This window comes from Oncorhynchus masou, chromosome 3 (genome assembly GCF_036934945.1).
Source record: "Oncorhynchus masou masou isolate Uvic2021 chromosome 3, UVic_Omas_1.1, whole genome shotgun sequence".
In the NCBI taxonomy this organism is placed as follows: Eukaryota; Metazoa; Chordata; class Actinopteri; order Salmoniformes; family Salmonidae; genus Oncorhynchus; species Oncorhynchus masou.
The window spans coordinates 13,267,479-13,285,332 of NC_088214.1; positions in this window are offsets into that span (position 1 = coordinate 13,267,479).

Consider the following 17,854-nt stretch of genomic DNA (forward strand, 5'->3'; position numbering starts at 1 on the left):
ACGTGACCACTCCTTTACCACTCCTGTTAGCTCCTAGGCCTTACTATTATTCTTTAGCTCAGTGGGCTAACAAGTCACTGAGTAACGTAAATTAACTGAGATTGACATTTGCTCAATGTTCAGTTCTTAAAACCCAAAACTTCTTCACTGATTTTTCACCTTGCATCCCACCTTACAGCGTATGTATACTGAACAAAAATATAAATGCAAGGTACTGGTCCCAGAAATGTTCCATATGCACAAAAATATTATTTCTCTGAAATGTTGTGCACAAATTTGTTTACATCCCTGTTAGTGCACATGTTATCCTTTGTCAAGATAATCCATCCACCTGACCTGAGTCAGACACAAAGGTTTACTGCTGCTCGTGGACCAGGCCCAAACCTCAAGATAAGCTGTAGGCCAGCTTATAAACTGTAGGCCACACTATCTACCAAGAGAGTGTTAATCTATATTTTTTGTAGCTGTCTATTTAACACCACAAACCGATGAAATAACACAAACTTAAATCAGTTTTACCTCATTTCTACCAGCATGTCACATGTGCAAGCAGAGGGAAAAATAGCTCTAGACCACCTTTACGCCACACACAGAGACTCGTACAAAGCTCTCCCTCGCTCCCTCCCACCTACATGTACAGCACCAGTCAAATGTTTGGACACACTTACTCATTCAAGGGTTTTATTTATTTTTCCTATTTTCTACATTGTAGAATAATACTGAAGACATCAAAACAATGAAATAACACATATGGAGTCATGTAGTAACCAAAATAGTGTTAACCTTTTGCGACAAGCAAACCCGTATCCGGGAGCATAATCATAGCCTCAAATGCATTAGCATAACACAACGGACATAAATACCCCTATAAACTTTTCCTATTCATGAAAATCGCAAATGAAATGAAATAAATATATTCAAACACAAGCTTAGCCTTTTGTTAACAACACTGTCGTCTCAGATTTTCAAAATATGCCTTACAGCCAACGCTAGACAAGCATTTGTGTAAGTTTATCATGGCATAATGCTATGCTAGGCTGTGCTGGCAGCAGGCAACATTTTCACGAAAATAAGAAAAGCAACCAAATTAAATCATTTACCTTTGAATAACTTCAGATGCTTTCATTCAGGAGACTCCCAGTTAGATAGCAAATGCTCCTTTTTTCCAAAAATATTATTTTTGTAGGCGAAATAGCTCCCGTTTGTTCATCATGCTTGCCTTAGAAATCGACCCTAAAATGCTACAACTATAACGGCAAACTTTTTTCAAAATTTGGTCCATAATATCGACAGAAACACGGCAAACGTTGTTTAGGATCCATCCTCAAGGTGTTTTTAACAAATATATTCGATAATATATCCGACGAGGCAGTTGGTTTCTCATAAGAAGCGATTGGAAATATGGCTACCTCAGTATTTTACGCAAGGTTTTCTGCGGGAGACACCATGTGACCACATGCCATATATGGTCCCTTACAGCCATTCTTCAATGGAAATGTCTAAAAAGGCGTCACAATGCTGTAGACACCTTGGGGAAAATGTGGAAAACGTAAGCTCATTCGTAGCTCATTCACAGCCATATAAGGAGTCATTGGCATGAGGCGGTTTCAAAAAATGCGGCACTTCCTGGTTGGATTTTATCTGGGTTTCGCCTGTAACATCAGTTCTGTGGCCCTCACAGACAATATCTTTGCAGTTTTGGAAACGTCAGAGTGTCTTCTTTCCAAAGCTGTCAATTATATGCAAAGTCGTGCATCTTTTCGTGACAAAATATCTTGTTTAAAACGGGAACGTTTTTCATCCAAAAATTAAAATAGCGCCCCCTAAATCCAACTGGTTAAACAAATCAAAATATATTTTCGATTTTAGATTCCTCAAATAGCCACCCTTTGCGTGGTATTCTCTCAACCAGTTTCACCTGGAATGCTTTTCCAACCGTCTTGAAGGAGTTCCCACATATGCTGAGGACTTTTTGGCTACTTTTTATTCACTCTGTGGTCCAAATCAGGTGATTGTGGAGGCCAGGTCATCTGGTGCAGCACTCCATCACTCTCTTTGGTCAAATAGCCCATACACAGCCTGGAGGTGTGTTTTGGATCATTGTCCTGTTGAAAAACAATTTATAGTCCCACTAAGCAAAAACCAGATGCGATGGCATATCGCTGCGGAATGCTGTGGTAGCCATGCTGGTTAAGTGTGCAGTTCTTGAATTCTAAATAAATCACTGACAGTGTCATCAGTGTCGTGTCTTTGGCATCATTAAAACTGAAGACTTATTTTTATCAAACTCTGTAATTATTATTACATGATTAAACTAATTAATCATGTACCTGTAATTAACTAGGAAGTCGGGGCACCAAGGAAAATATTCAAATTACAAAGTTATAATTTTCCTAATGTAACTTTCAGATATTTTAATGTCTGATCAATTAGTCTTCGAATTAATTTATTATTCTTTACCTCACGTTAGTCCCATTCCAAACATTGTAAATTGTTGGTTATCTGCATGAACCCAGTCTTCACTATGAGTCATCCATACATCAATTGTCTTAAATAATTTATTTACTAACTAAGTAATCACAGAAATGCATAGCAATAGTAGATATAGTTACAACGAAATGATAGGGGAATGTCCCCTAGTGGGCTAAACCCAAGATCCAGGACAAATGTCCAGTTATGTGTTGGAGGTGTAAAGTCCAACATCCTCCAGATTCTTGCCCGCTCTATGTCCAGCGTCAGGATTCAAGAAAAGGTCAGAAAGGACCGAAGACTAAAAGTCTAGACAGACGTGGAGGCTTGCATACAATTGGGTCAGCCTTAATGCCCACCATGAAGCCTTTAGACTGCACAGCTAACGGTCTTATTCCTATTCCGCAACAACTATTGGTTCCTCTGACTGTTAGGAACTGGAGAGGGAAGGCCATAATCGACAGAAGGTAATGCAGTGCTGTTCCCTTCTGGATCAGGGGCATCTTACACCCTGATACAAGAGGCCCTGTGGCAGAACATGGCATTACCTCATGAGGAGCTATGGGAGGAGGGACCATTGTACTTGGCCAATGGAGAACCTACCACTCCCTTGGGCTGGATTAGTATAATAATAAAACTGCATGGTGAGACTATTAACCTTCCTGTGGCTATTCTTGCAGATTCAAGCCTTGCATTTTCTGTAGTCCTTGGCCTAGACTTCCTGTTCTTCAGTGGACTGACCATCTCGATGTCCGAACCCTCCTATCGGCTGCACTCTGACTATTCTCAGCCTCATCCATTTCAACCTGGTAATGCACTGATTTCAGGCTGGAGCCTGCTACATTATGCAGAGTCCGGACAAGGTCAAGTCAGAGACAGAGAAAATATAAAGAGACAAAGACAAAAACATGTTCCACCAGTGAAGTCCGAGAACCCAACTATCACCCTGATTACCGCCATACCCCCCCTTCTACCCGAGAGCAAAAACAAACCTGAGGCGGATTTCTACATCAAACAAGCAGTGGAACAGGCATGTCTGTCAGATGATGAAAGGTGGCAGCTCTCCCAGATGTTGGACATGAACAGTGAGGTTTGTACTCTTACACTCGGCCGTACAACCGTCTTCAAACACAAAATCTATACCCGGCATGAGGTCCCCATTAAGCAGCGTCCCTACAGGCTGTCCCCTGCCAAACTGGCAATTCTCAATGAACAGCTCAAAAGCATGTTGGAGAATGGAATTGGGGAACCTTCTTTTTCCGGATGGGCTTCTCCGGTCGTCCTGATTCCTAAGAAAGATGGTGGATATCGATTCTGTGTGGACTACAGGAAGCCGAATGCCATAACAGAAAGCGATGCCTACCCTCTACCAAACATAAATGACATACTGGAATCTCTGGCAGGAGCATCCATCTTTAGTAATCTGGATCTGAACAGTGGCTATTGGCAGGTGTCAATGGATCCCGCTAGTCAGGACAAGACTGCCTTTGTCACCCCTGCTGGTTTGTACTCCTTCAAAGTCATGCCTTTTGGTTTGAAGAATGCTCCAGCAACCTTCCAAAGGTTGATGGAGACTGTCCTGGGAGATTTGAGGGGTAGAAATTGTCTTGTGTATCTGGATGACATCATAATCTACTCCTCCTCTGTCGCGGATCATCTGCAAGACATTCAGTCCGTCTTCGACAGACTAAAGGCTGCAGGTTTGACCTTGAACTTGAAGAAGTGTCGTTTCTGTCTGCCAGAACTCAAGTTCCTTGGTCATGTGGTTAATGCTGAAGGTATCCATGCAGATCCAGCCAAAGTTGCAGCCGTGCAGGAATTCCCAATTCCCACATCCCTCAAGGCTGTTCAGCGGTTTCTGGGCATGGCTGGATGGTACCACAGGTTTGTGCCTGACTTTTCAAAGGTAGCTGAACCCCTCAACCACCTTAAGAAGAAAGGTGTGAAATTCCAATGGACCCCTGCATGCCAAAGTGCATTTGAAGCACTCAAAAACAGTCTAATTACTCCTCCAGTGCTTGGACATCCTAACCTGAATGCTCATTTCATTGTGTACACGGATGCAAGTCAAACAGGACTTGGAGCAGTCTTGGCTCAACAAACAGGACTTGGAACAGAAGAAGTTCTTGCCTATGCAAGTCGCACCCTTAATTCAGCCGAGAGGAATTATTCAACGACTGCTCTGCAGTGGGTTCTGGCATCAGGCAAGACCAACAGCCGCCTTATTCGCTGGTCTATCAGACTGCAGAAGTTTGACTTCATCATTGAGTATCGCAAAGGAAAACTGAACGTTGTACCAGATGCCCTTTCTCGGATTACAGAGACTGCCAATGTTTGTCCTCCCTTGTGCAGTACTTATACTACCGCTAAATGTCTGGATGATTCCTTTCCTCTGGATGATGAGAGTGTATGGAGAGCACAGCAGAAGGATGCTGCCATCATGGCGATCCACAAGAGTCTGTCTGAAGAAGACTCCAAGAGTCGCTTCAATGATAAGTATAGCATAATTCAGGATAAAGTGTATCGAAAAACTCCAAGAGGAGATGGAATACACAGCACCCATTATCGCGTCTTCATTCCCTCTACATTGTGTGACCAGATAATCCAAGCTTATCATGCCAATCCCATGAGTGGCCATCTTGGAGTTTTTAAAACTTATCGAAGACTACAAGAGGTGGTTTACTGGCCAGGCATGTGGGTTGATACCCGGAAGTTTGTACAGCAGTGTGAAGTTTGCCAGAAATACAAACCAGACATTGGCAGACCTGCCGGGAAAATGCAGCAGACCGTGGTGAACCATCCAAATGAAATGTTGGGAATTGACCTCATGGGACCTTTTCCTCCCAGCCGGGGGACACGGAATGAATGTTTATTGGTGGTAGTGGACTGCTACACACACTGGGTGGAGTTGTTTCCTCTCCGCAAAGCCACTGCATCAGCCATTGCTCTAATTCTGAGAAGGGAGGTTTTTACCAGATTCGGGATTCCAGACCAAATCCTCTCTGACCGAGGTCCGCAGTTCATATCAGGAATCTACAAAGAGCTCTGTACCTACTGGGATGTAATAGCCAAGTTGACCACAGCCTATCATCCTCAGACCAACCTGACCGAGAGGGTAAACCGAACCCTGAAGGGGATGATTGCTTCATTCGTGGGGGATCAGCACACAAGTTGGGATCAGCATCTTCCAGAATTTCGCTTTGCACTGAACTCTGCCGTGCAGGAGACTTCTGGGGTCACTCCCGCCGAACTCCACCTGGGAAGACCACTAAAAGGTCCGATGGACAGGGTCTTGCAAAGTTCGAATGTTTCACCTGACTGCCCAGCGTTTGATGCCGTACAACACCACCACACCTTGCTAGCCAGAGTGGAGGCCACCAATCCAAAGCCAAACAACGACAGCTGAGAAACTATGACAAACATAGACGAGACGTGTGTTTTCCACCCCAGTCTCGTGTCTGGGTACGTTCACATCATCTGTCAAAGGCATCTAAGAAGTTCACTGCCAAGCTAGCTTCGAGATGGAAAGGTCCATACCGTGTGGTGCAGCAGTTGGGACCAGTGAACTACTGGTCTGTTTGGAGGACACTGGGGAAGATTTCAGGACAGTGCATGTTGTTGACCTAAAGCCCTGCTACCCTACGGCAGAAGAGCTGGATCGCAGGCAAAAGCAACACCTGCAGGACCTCTTCGTGGAGGACTCTGATGAGGAGGACTTCCCTGGTTTTGTGTAGCAGGAATATGAACTTGTCAAAGCCTGCATCCTCTTTGTTTCTACAGGCATTGTTTTTTCATGGGGGGAGGAGTGTGGCGAAATCTGCACGGAGCCTTCACGGTGCACTGCCACTTTAAGAGCACATGAGCAGTAAGGAAGGAGGAGATAAAGAGAGCTCATTCAGCTCTTTGGGGGGGGGCTCTTGGCTGGCGCGACAGTTTGATTGTGTGTGCTGTGCTGCAGAAGTTTTGTTTGTTTTCAGCGTTTGTAGTTTATAAAGTATTTAACTCAATCATCGGTGTGATCGCTTTAGATCGTGGTTGTTTGGGACCGCGCCCATTATGGATCACATGGATTAGTAGCAACATTGTTGCGAAGCTTTAACCAACAAACCATCGGACAGTCAGACCGTACACCGGCAGGCCTGAAGACCACAGCTAAGATTTCTCTTTTTCTCTCTCTTTCTCTTCCCTCTCATTCCAGTGCTTTACCCTGCAACAGACTCTCTATTTTTCAAATGCACTTCCCATTAAAGTTCATTAGAGCTGGACTATTATTGCCCTGCCAGAAGTATTTTGATGGACATTTTAGTTAAAAGGGAGGTTGCTTGCAAGTTGTGTATTGTAATGTGAACTGTATTGAGGTGAGGTGTACTAATGACATGTGGCCGAGAAGACTGTGGACATTTTTAAGGCCTTTGTTGTGTCAATGAACACCCCCCACATTCATACCCTCTGCACTCATCCACTAGAAAATAATACAGATTATTGCAAATCATCTGTTGATGACTGGGTTTGTTCTTGTATGAAGTTGCTGTTTAATTGCTCTGCCATTATTAGTATTATTGTATGAGGTATTCTTGTTGGGGTTATCCCTGTGCTGTGATGTGGGTTTTATATGGTGTGTATTCTCTTTTCTCTCCACTGGCTATCTGGTAAACAGGCGACACTCTAGGCAGTCTCTTCTGCTGATGTGTGTGGGTCTGGTAGTGGTACTCTCTCTATTCTACTCTTTTCCTTTCGGCATGGTTAATACCTGCCTGGCGCCCGAGCAAAATCTTTCTTTACCCCTCTCTAATAAATACCGCTACACCGGCATCGTTGCTTGGTGGACAAAAGGGAAGTGGGGGTCGACTGAGATGAGACACTACAAAGTTGATAATTATAACAATTGAAATGCTAATCCTTTGCACATGAACACTCACTCATTCGGGAATAATTGCAATCAATATATATATAATTATGGTAATGTGGCTGTATTGTCTCTCATGAGTTTCACAAAATTGTACCAAACGGACCAGTTCGTAGCTGAATTCTTCACCGATCTTTTATACCTTCTCCAGAACATAAATGTTGTTCGGACCTCAAGTTCTGTGAGGTGGAAGAAATTCCTTTGTTCTCTCTATGAAAACTCACTCTCTCTATATACTCTGGCCATGAGGAGAGGATCTCCTCCAGGAATTTATGACCTGTCTAACAGAGCCTGGTGTAAGGAGTATAGAGAGGGAGAGGGGGATGGTGTTCACTGTACCCAAAGAGGGCAACGTCATGACACCAGCAAAGCATCCCCACACCATCACATGCTTCATGGTGGGAACCACACAACTATAGTTGGAACCAAAAATATCAAATTTGGACTCATCAGACAAAAGGACAGATTTCCACTGGTCTAATGTCCATTGCTCATGTTTCTTGGCCCAAGCAAGTCTCTTATTCATGTTGGTGTCCTGTAGCCTGTTACGGATGCGATACCTGTACAGGCATCAAAATCAGCAAAATTCCAGAGCGCCAACTAATAGTACTCGATACAACTCAAACTTTCATTAAAACACACATACAAGGTACTCAATTAAAGCCACACTCATTGTGAATCTAGCCAACATGTCAGATTTGTAAAATGCTTTTCGGCGAAAGCATGAGAAGCTATTATCTGATAGCATGCAGCCCCCAGAAACACACAAAGGGGACGTAAACAAAGAAATTAGCGTAGCACAAAACGCAGAAATAAAATATAAAACATTCATTACCTTTGACGAGCTTCTTTGTTGGCACTCCTATATGTCCCATAAACATCACAATTGGGTATTTTTTTCGATTAAATCGGTCCATATATACCCAAAATGTCCATTTATGAACACCGTGAAATCCAGGAAAAAACTCCCGTTTCCCAACGCAACGTCATTTTTTAAAATTAAAAAAGTTGCCTATAAACTTTGACAAAACACTTCAAACTACTTTTGTAATCCAACTTTAGGTATTAGTAAACATTAATAAACGATCAAATTGATCACGGAGAGATCTGTATTCAATAGCTGCAAGTTTGGAAAACATCGTCCACTTTCCCCCTTCCATGACTTCCTGCTGTGTACCCGAAGACAGGATGTGCCTGTTACCCATATGACCAAGGATTTAACTAAATAGAATTCACAACACTGGCGACATCGTGTGGAAGCTGTAGGAACTGTAAGCATATCACTATTTATTATACCGTGCAATAGACAATACAGAGACTGGCGGATTGATTTTTTCTTTGTCGATTTTGTGATCAGGTTTCCTTGGGATTTTGACCACGAAACATGTTCTATTATAGTCACAGACTATCCACACATACTAATCATATGCATATACTATATTCCTGGCATGACTAGCAGGACGTTGAAATGTTGCGCGATTTTTAACAAAAAACTGTGAAAATTCGCAGCATCCTTAACAGGTTCTTTAGCAGTGGTTTCTTTGCAGCAATTTGACCATGAAGGCCTGAGTGACAGTCTCCAGTGAACAGTTGTTGTTAAGATGTGTCTGTTACTTGAAGTATGTGAAGCATTTATTTGAGCTGCAATCTGAGGTTCAGTTAATAACTATCCTCTGCACCAGAGGTAACTCTGGATCTTCCTTTTCTGTGGCGGTCTTCATGAGAACCAGTTTCATTATAAGGCTTAACGGTTTTGCGACTGCACTTGAAGAAACTTTCAAAGTTCTTGAAAATTTCCAGATTGACTGACCTTCATGTCTTAAAGTATGATGGACTGTCTCTTCACTTATTTGAGCTGTTCTTGCCTCAATTTTTGACCTCTCTGGGATAGGGGTCCCGCTAGCGGAACAACTTCCGGTGAAACTGGAGAACGCGCAATTCAAAATAAATAATCATAAATATTATGGATATTAAACATGTAGGTACATACAAGTGTCTTATATCGGTTGAAAGTGTAAATTATTGTTCATCTAACTGCACTGTCCAATTTACAATATCCATTATAGCAAAAGCATGCCATGTTTGAGGACGGCACCCCACATCAAAATATTTTTTTCCATCGGCACAGGTTTCATAAATTCACAAATACTGATTAAATATTCACTTACTTAAAAAAAATGTATTTCTCTGATTTGTCATCCAAAGGGTCCCAGTTATAACGTAGTGTTGTTTTATTAGATAAAATCCTTCTAATAAGAAGCTAGCACAGGACGCACTGGGCTGTAAAAGCGCATTGGAGACCTGATGCGTGGGACCGGTACAGGTGGCACCGGGCTGATGACACGCACCTCAGCACACCCGCTCGGCAGCGCTCTCAATGCCAGCATTTTTTTTTGGGGTTGCCTCTCGTGCTTGCTCTGTTGAGCTAGCTCCTCATATCGTCGCCATTCTGCTTTCGCTGCCTCTATCTCCTCCTTTGGACGGCGATACCCCCGCCCTGCGTCCAGGGTCCTTTTCCATCCAGGATCTCCTCCCAAGTCCACTCCTCCTGTTCATGCTGCTTGGTGGGATCTTCTGTCACGTTCGTCGTATGAGTGAGACCAAGGCGCAGCGTGCTACGCGTACGTTCTCTTTTAACGAATGAAACACTGAACAAAAACAACAAACAACCAAACGAAACACGAAGCTATACAAAATAGTGCTGACAGGCAACTACCCAGAGTCAAGATCCCACAACACAAATGAGGAAAATGGCTACCTAAATACAACAATAAACAGCTGTCTCTGATTGGGAACCATATCAGGCCAACATAGACATACAAAACCCTAGACATACAACAACTGGAGTACCCACCCTAGTCACACACTGACATAACCAAAATATATAGAAAAAAGAGATATCTAAGGTCAGGGCGTGACACTATCATACAGTTTGTTGTCATAGGCTACCTAGCTAAAATGGTTGCTAGCCTAACTTTCTCACATTGACAACAGTGAACCAGCTAAGTTAGTTAGCTAGTTAACATGAGCTTACTAGACTACATGCTGAACTTCAATCATCTCAGTCCAGCGGTACAACATATTCATTTATGGTTGATCAGAATCACAGTCATTATCATTGGCCTGTACAGAGAGTTCATAGGTCCAAATCCCCATCTCCATCCATGACTGAGGAAAGGGCTGATTTAGACAGATTTAGCAAGCTAGCTACTGACGGACATCAACACAAACAGATCAGAAACAGACATATTTTCTGGAAATGACATTTTGCGAAGGAAGTGATTTGATTGGGCTGAAGCCAAATCCAAACTGGCCTCCCTTAGGGGGCGTTTTGCTGCACCAGGACAACCCACAGTTAAGCTCAGCTCAATGCTGATTAGCTAATTATAAAATAAATACAAATATCAAGGGAGACCAAATCTTTTAGAAAAGATTATTGGGATCTCATCTCACTGGGCTGTATTGTGCTGTACTGTTCTTTACTGTGCTGTACTGTTCTGTGCTATACTGTACTGTGCTGTTCTGTGCTGTTCTGTGCTGTTCTATACTGTGCTGTACTGTGCTGTACTGTTCTGTGCTGTACTGAGCTGTTCTGTACTGTGCTGTTCTGTGCTGTTCTGTACTGTGCTGTTCTGTGCTGTTCTGTACTGTGCTGTTCTGTGCTGTTCTATACTATGCTGTACTGTGCTGTTCTGTGCTATACTGTTCTGTACTGTTCTGTGCTATGCTGTTCTGTGCTGTTCTGTACTGTGCTGTTCTGTACTGTTCTGTTCTGTGTGAGCAGCTGGCCTAGGCTGTGCAGTATGCTATGCATCTGCTCTGCTAAACACTTGACTCTAACCCTAAACACTTCCCATTACAGACATAAATGTCCATGAACTCCTGGCAGAAGAATCGAGGGCGAGTGAAAGAGGAAGATAAGGAGGACGAGATAATGCAGAGCAAGGCAATCTTAAACCATCTGTCTCTTTTTGTAAACATCATTCACTCCCAGTTTCAGACAGATACCATATTATCTCTTCTCTGACAGTGTCTCAAAAGCTAATAGTTCATGCCCTCTACATGGCAGGCACCACATCAGGCTTCCACAAGTTCCATCTACCTCTCTGTCCGCGAGTAATACAGTAGTACAATCCTGAAGGGCTTCTAGAAAGTGTAGTGTGAGACTGTCTGGTGCACAGTAGAACTCTGTGTTCTGGGTGCTCTGGGCATCTGGGACAATGCTTGGGCTTCTGATTCATCTCATCTATTCTGTTCCATCAAGGTCTGGGATTGCTGACGCCCAAGCTATTCATCAAAGCTGAAACACACACACAAACGCACACATGCACACACGCACGCACGCACGCACGCACACACACACACACACACACACACACACACACACACACACACACACACACACACACACACACACACACACACACACACACACACAGCTAAACTCTTTCTATGACTGCCACTAATACAAAACCCCCATTAACCATTCAACCTTTTCAATGGCAGAGAGCAATTAAAGAGAAGCTCAGTCGGCCACCCACGTAGAAGTGTGTGCGTGTGTGTGTGTGTGTGTGTGTGTGTGTGTGTGTATGTGTGTGTGAGATACACTGTCACATAAGAGAAACATTTCAATACTTTGTCGGTATCTTTAATGTTGATATGGTACTTTCATCAAAATGTTAAAATGTTAAATCCTGCATCTTAGATACCTGGCATCTTAGATAACCGGCATCTTAGATACCTGGTGTCTTACATATCTGGAGTCTTCGATACCTGCCGTCGTAGATAACTGGGGTCTTAGATACCTGGTGTCTTAGATAAATTGCGTCTTTGATACCTGCAGTCTTAGATACCTGCCGTTTTAGATACCTGGCGTCTTAAATACCTGGCATCTTAGATACCTGGCGTCTTGGATACCTGGCGTCTTAGAAACCTGGCATCTTAGATAAATGGCGTCTTAGATAAATTGTGTCTTAGATACCTGGCATATTAGATATCTGGCCTCGGAGATACCTGGCGCCTTAGATAACTGTGGTCTTAGATACCTGGTGTCTTAGATAACTGGGGTCTTAGATACATTGTGTCTTTGATAGCTGGTGTCTTAGATACCTTTCGTCTTAGATACCTGGCGTCTTAGATACCTGGCGTCTTAGAAAAATCACGTCTTAGATAAAATGCGACTTTGATACCTGCAGTCTTAGATACCTGGTGTCTTAGATACCTGCCGTCTAAGATACCAGGCGTCTTAGATACCTGGCGTCTTAGATAAATCGCGTCTTTGATACCTGCCGTCTTAGATAGCTGGTGTCTTAGATAACTGGGGCCTTTGAAAACTGGGGTCTTAGATAATTGGGGTCTTAGATAACTGGGTTCTTAGCTGTCCTGTGTCTTAGATACAGTTGAAGTCAGAAGTTTACATGCACTTTAGGCAAATACATTTAAAGTCAGTTTTTCACAATTCCTGACATTTAATCCTAGTAAACATTCCCTATCCTAGGTCAGTTAGGATCACCAATTTATTTTAAGAATGTGAAACGTCAGAATAATAGTAGAGAGAATAATTTATTTCAGCTTTTATTTCTTTCATCACATTCCCAGTGGATCAGAAGTTTATACACACTCAATTAGAATTTGGTAGCATTGCCTTTAAATTGTTTAACTTGGGTCAAATGTTTTGGGTAGCCTTCCACAGCTTCCCACAATAAGTTGGGTGAATTTTGACCCATTCCTCATGACAGAGCTGGTGCAACTGAATCAGGTTTGTAGGGCTCCTCGCACACACTTTTTCAGTTCTCCCCACAAATTTTCTATAGGATTGAGGTCAAAACCTTGTGATGGCCACTCCAATACCTTGACTTTGAGCCATTTTGCCACAACCTTAAGCCATTTTGCCACAACTTTGGAAGTATGCTTGGGGTCATTGTCCATTTGGAAGACTCATTTGCGACCAAGCTTTAACTTCCTGACTGATGTCTTGAGATGTTGTTTCCATATATCCACATAATTTCCCCTCCTCATGATGCCATCTATTTTGTGACGTGTACCAGTCCCTCCTGCAGCAAAGCAACCGTACAACATGATGCTGCCACCCCCATGATTCACGGTTGGGATGGTGTTCTTCGGCTCGCAAGCTTCCCCCTTTTTCCTCCAAACATAACGATGGTCATTATGGCCAAACAGTTCAGTTTTTTCATCAGACCAGTATGAACAAATGTATGATCTTTGTCCCATGTGCAGTTACAAACCATAGCCCGGCTTTTTTATGGCGGTTTTGGAGCAGTGGCTTCTTCCTTGCTGAGCGGCCTTTCAGGTTATGTCGATATAGGACTCGTTTTACTGTGGATATAGATACTTTTGTACCCGTTTCCTCGAGCATCTTCACAGGGTCCTTTGCTGTTGTTCTGGGATTGATTTGCACTTTTTGTACCAAAGTACGTTCATTTCTAGGAGACAGAACTCGTCTTCTTCCTGAGCGGTATGACAGCTGCGTGGTCCCATGGTGTTTATACTTGCGTTCTGTTGTTTGTACAGATGAACGTGGTACCTTCAGGGGTTTGGAAATTGCTCCCAAGGATGAACCAGACTTGTGGAGGTCTACAATTTTTTTTCTGAGGTCATGATGTCAAGCTAAGAGGCACTGAGTTTTAAGGTAGGCCTTGAAATACATCCACAGGTACACCTCCAATTGACTCAAATGATGTCAATGAGACTATCAGAAGGTTCTAAAGTCATGACATAATTTTCTGGAATTTTCCAAGCTATTTAAAGGCACAGTCAACTTAGTGTATGTAAACTTCTGACACACTGGAATTGTGATACAGATAATTATAAGTGAAATAATCTGTCTGTAAACAATTGTTGGAAAAATGACTTGTGTCATGTACAAAGTAGATGTCCTAACCAACTTGCCAAAACTATAGTTTGTTAACAAGAATTTTGTGGAGTGGTTGAAAAACAAGTTTTAATGACTCCAACCTAAGTGTATGTAAATTTCCGACTTCAACTGTATACAGTATCAGTCAAAAGTTTGGACACCTAATCATTCAAGTTTTTTTTCATTTTTACTATTTTCTACATTGTTGAATAATAGTGAAGACATCGAAACTATGAAATAGCACACATGGAATCATGTAGTAACCCAATAAGTAGGCACCCTTTGCCTTGATGACACTTAGTATTCTCTCATCCAGCTTCATGAGGTAGTCACCTGGAATGCATTTCAATTAACAGGTGTGCCTTGTTAAATGTTAATTTGAGGAATTTCTTTCCTTTTTAATGCGCTTGAGCCAATCAGTTGTGTTGTGACAAGGTAGGGGTGGTATAGAGAAGACAGCCATATGGTCAGTGACCTGTTTGTTGACTTGGCTTTCGAAGACCTTAGATAGGCAGGGCAGGATGGATATAGGTCTGTAACAGTTTGGGTCCAGGGTGTCTCCCCCTTTGAAGAGGGGGATGACTGCGGCAGCTTTCCAATCCTTGGGGATCTCAGACGATATGAAAGAGAGGTTGAACAGGCTGGTAATAGAGGTTGCGACAATGGCGGCGGATAGTTTCAGAAATAGAGGGTCCATATTGTCAAGCCCAGCTGATTTGTACGGGTCCAGGTTTTGCAGCTCTTTCAGAACATCTGCTATCTGGATTTGGGTAAAGGAGAACCTGGAGGGGCTTGGGCGAGGAGCTGCGGGGGGGGGGCGGAGCTGTTGGCCGAGGTTGGAGTAGCCAGGCGGAAGGCATGGCTAGCCGTTGAGAAATGCTTGTTGAAGTTTTCGATAGTCATGGATTTATCGGTGGTGACCGTGTTACCTAGCCTCAGTGCAGTGGGCAGCTGAGAGGAGGTGCTCTTGTTCTCCATGGACTTCACAGTGTCCCAGAACTTTTTGGAGTTGGCGCTACAGGATGCAAACTTCTGCCTGAAGAAGCTGGCCTTAGCTTTCCTGACTGACTGCGTGTATTGGTTCCTGACTTCCCTGAACAGTTGCATATCGCGGGGACTATTCGATGCTATTGCAGTCCGCCACAGGATGTTTTTGTGCTGGTCGAGGGCAGTCAGGTCTGGAGTGAACCATATAACACACGCACGTACACACACAGTAACGTTGTTCCTTCCCGGCACTGCCAACCTGACTCAAACTATGACCAACACTTGTGGAATTTAAAATAATGAATAAGTACAAATTGTTTTGGAGACAGTCTGTCCTGACTGTGCAGACACATCCCTGCTCTCTCCAACCATCCTCCTCTCTTTTATCCAACCTCCTCTCTCTCTCCATATATCCTCCTCTCTCTCCATCCATCCTCCTCTCTTTCATCCATCCTCCTCTCTCTCTCTCCATCATCCTCCTCTCTCTCCATCCACCCTGCGCTCTCCATACATCCTCCTCTCTTTCATCCATCCTCCTCTCTCTCTCCATCATCCTCCTCTCTCTCCATCCATCCTGCTCTCTCTCCATCCATCCGCCTCTCTCTCTCCATCCTCTCTCTCTCTCTCTCTCTCTCACTCATCCATCCTCCTCTCTCTCTCCACCCATCCTCCTCTCTCACTCCATCCATCCTCCTCTCTCTCACTCCATCCATCCTCCTCTCTCTCTCTCGCCATCCATCCATCCTCCTCTCTCTCTCCATTCATCCTGCTCTCAATTCAATATCAAAATGGTATGACAAAAGAAACATGAGGAATAAGAAATACTACAAGTACATTAGAATAGAAAGAGGAGGAAGGGAAGCGCTACTAAGGTACACAATAGTACATTTTGGTAGATAGAAGGTGCTCTTTGGTAAAAGGGTAAATTGGTCATCAAAAAGAAAGGAGGACCCAGGAACTCTTCATATAATTAATTACAATGCCTTTATTAGTATGGCATGTTCAATAGAAACAAAGTTTTTTAAAAACGACAAGTTTCGGCTACATGGCCTTCGTCAGGGAGAACAAAAAAAGGAACACAATGTCCTCTTTTGAACAGCTTTTCAATTAGCCCTAATTGGATAAAGGAGTGGTTACACAATTGATTGGACAGACCTAGTAAGCAATACTACACACATTAAAAGGTGAAATACTGTAGCTATGTTATCATAAAAATACAACTCCAAGCGAGAAGTATCAGAACACTAAAAGGTAGTTCTAACCTTAAATATGACTGGGAGAAGTGTCAAGAATAAGAAAGCTAAATATTCCATAGTACACTAGAACACAGCAAAACATGAACAACAATTCGGCTCCGACAGAGATGGCCGCCTCGCTTCGCGTTCCTAGGAAACTATGCAGTTTTTTGATTTTTTATGTGTTATTTCTTACATTAGTACCCCAGTTCATCTTAGGTTTCATTACATACAGTTGAGAAGAACTACTGTATATGAGATCAGCGTCAACTCACCATCAGTACGACCAAGAATATGTTTTTCGCGACGCGGATCCTGTGTTCTGCCTTACAAACAGGACAATGGAATGGATCGCATGCAGCGACCCCAAAAAACAACTCCGAAAAAGAGGGAAACGAGAAGGTCTTCTGGTCAGACTCCGGAGACGGGCACACCGTGCACCACTCCCTAGCATTCTTCTTGCCAATGTCCAGTCTCTTGACGACAAAGTTGATGAAATCCGAGCAAGGGTAGCATTCCAGAGGGACATCAGAGACTGTAACGTTCTGTGCTTCACGGAAACATGGCTCACTGGAGAGACGCTATCCGAAGCGGTGCAGCCAACGGGTTTCTCCACGCATCGCGCCGACAGAAACAAACACCTTTCTGGTAAGAAGAGGGGTGGGGGCGTATGCCTTATGGCTAACGAGGCATGGTGCGATGAAAGAAACATACAGGAACTCAAATCCTTCTGTTCACCTGATTTAGAATTCCTCACAATCAAATGTAGACCGCATTATCTACCAAGAGAATTCTCTTCGATTATACTCACAGCCGTATATATCCCCCCAAGCAGACACATCGATGGCTCTGAACAAACTTTATTTAACTCTTTGCAAACTGGAAACCATCTATCCGGAGGCTGCATTCATTGTTGCTGGGGATTTTAACAAGGCTAATCTGAAAACAAGACTCCCTAAATTTTATCAGCATATCGATTGCGCAACCAGGGGTGGAAAAACCTTGGATCACTGTTACTCTAACTTCCGCGACGCATATAAGGCCCTGCCCCGCCCCCTTTCGGAAAAGCTGACCACGACTCCATTTTGCTGATACCTGCCTACAGACAAAAACTAAAAAAGAAGCTCCCACGCTGAGGTCTGTCCAACACTGGTCCGACCAAGCTGACTCCACACTCCAAGACTGCTTCCATCACGTGGACTGGGACATGTTTCGTATTGCGTCAGATAACAACATTGACGAATACGCTGATTCGGTGTGCGAGTTCATTAGAACGTGCGTTGAAGATGTCGTTCCCATAGCAACGATTAAATCATTCCCTAACCAGAAACCGTGGATTGATGGCAGCATTCGCGTGAAACTGAAAGCGCGAACCACTGCTTT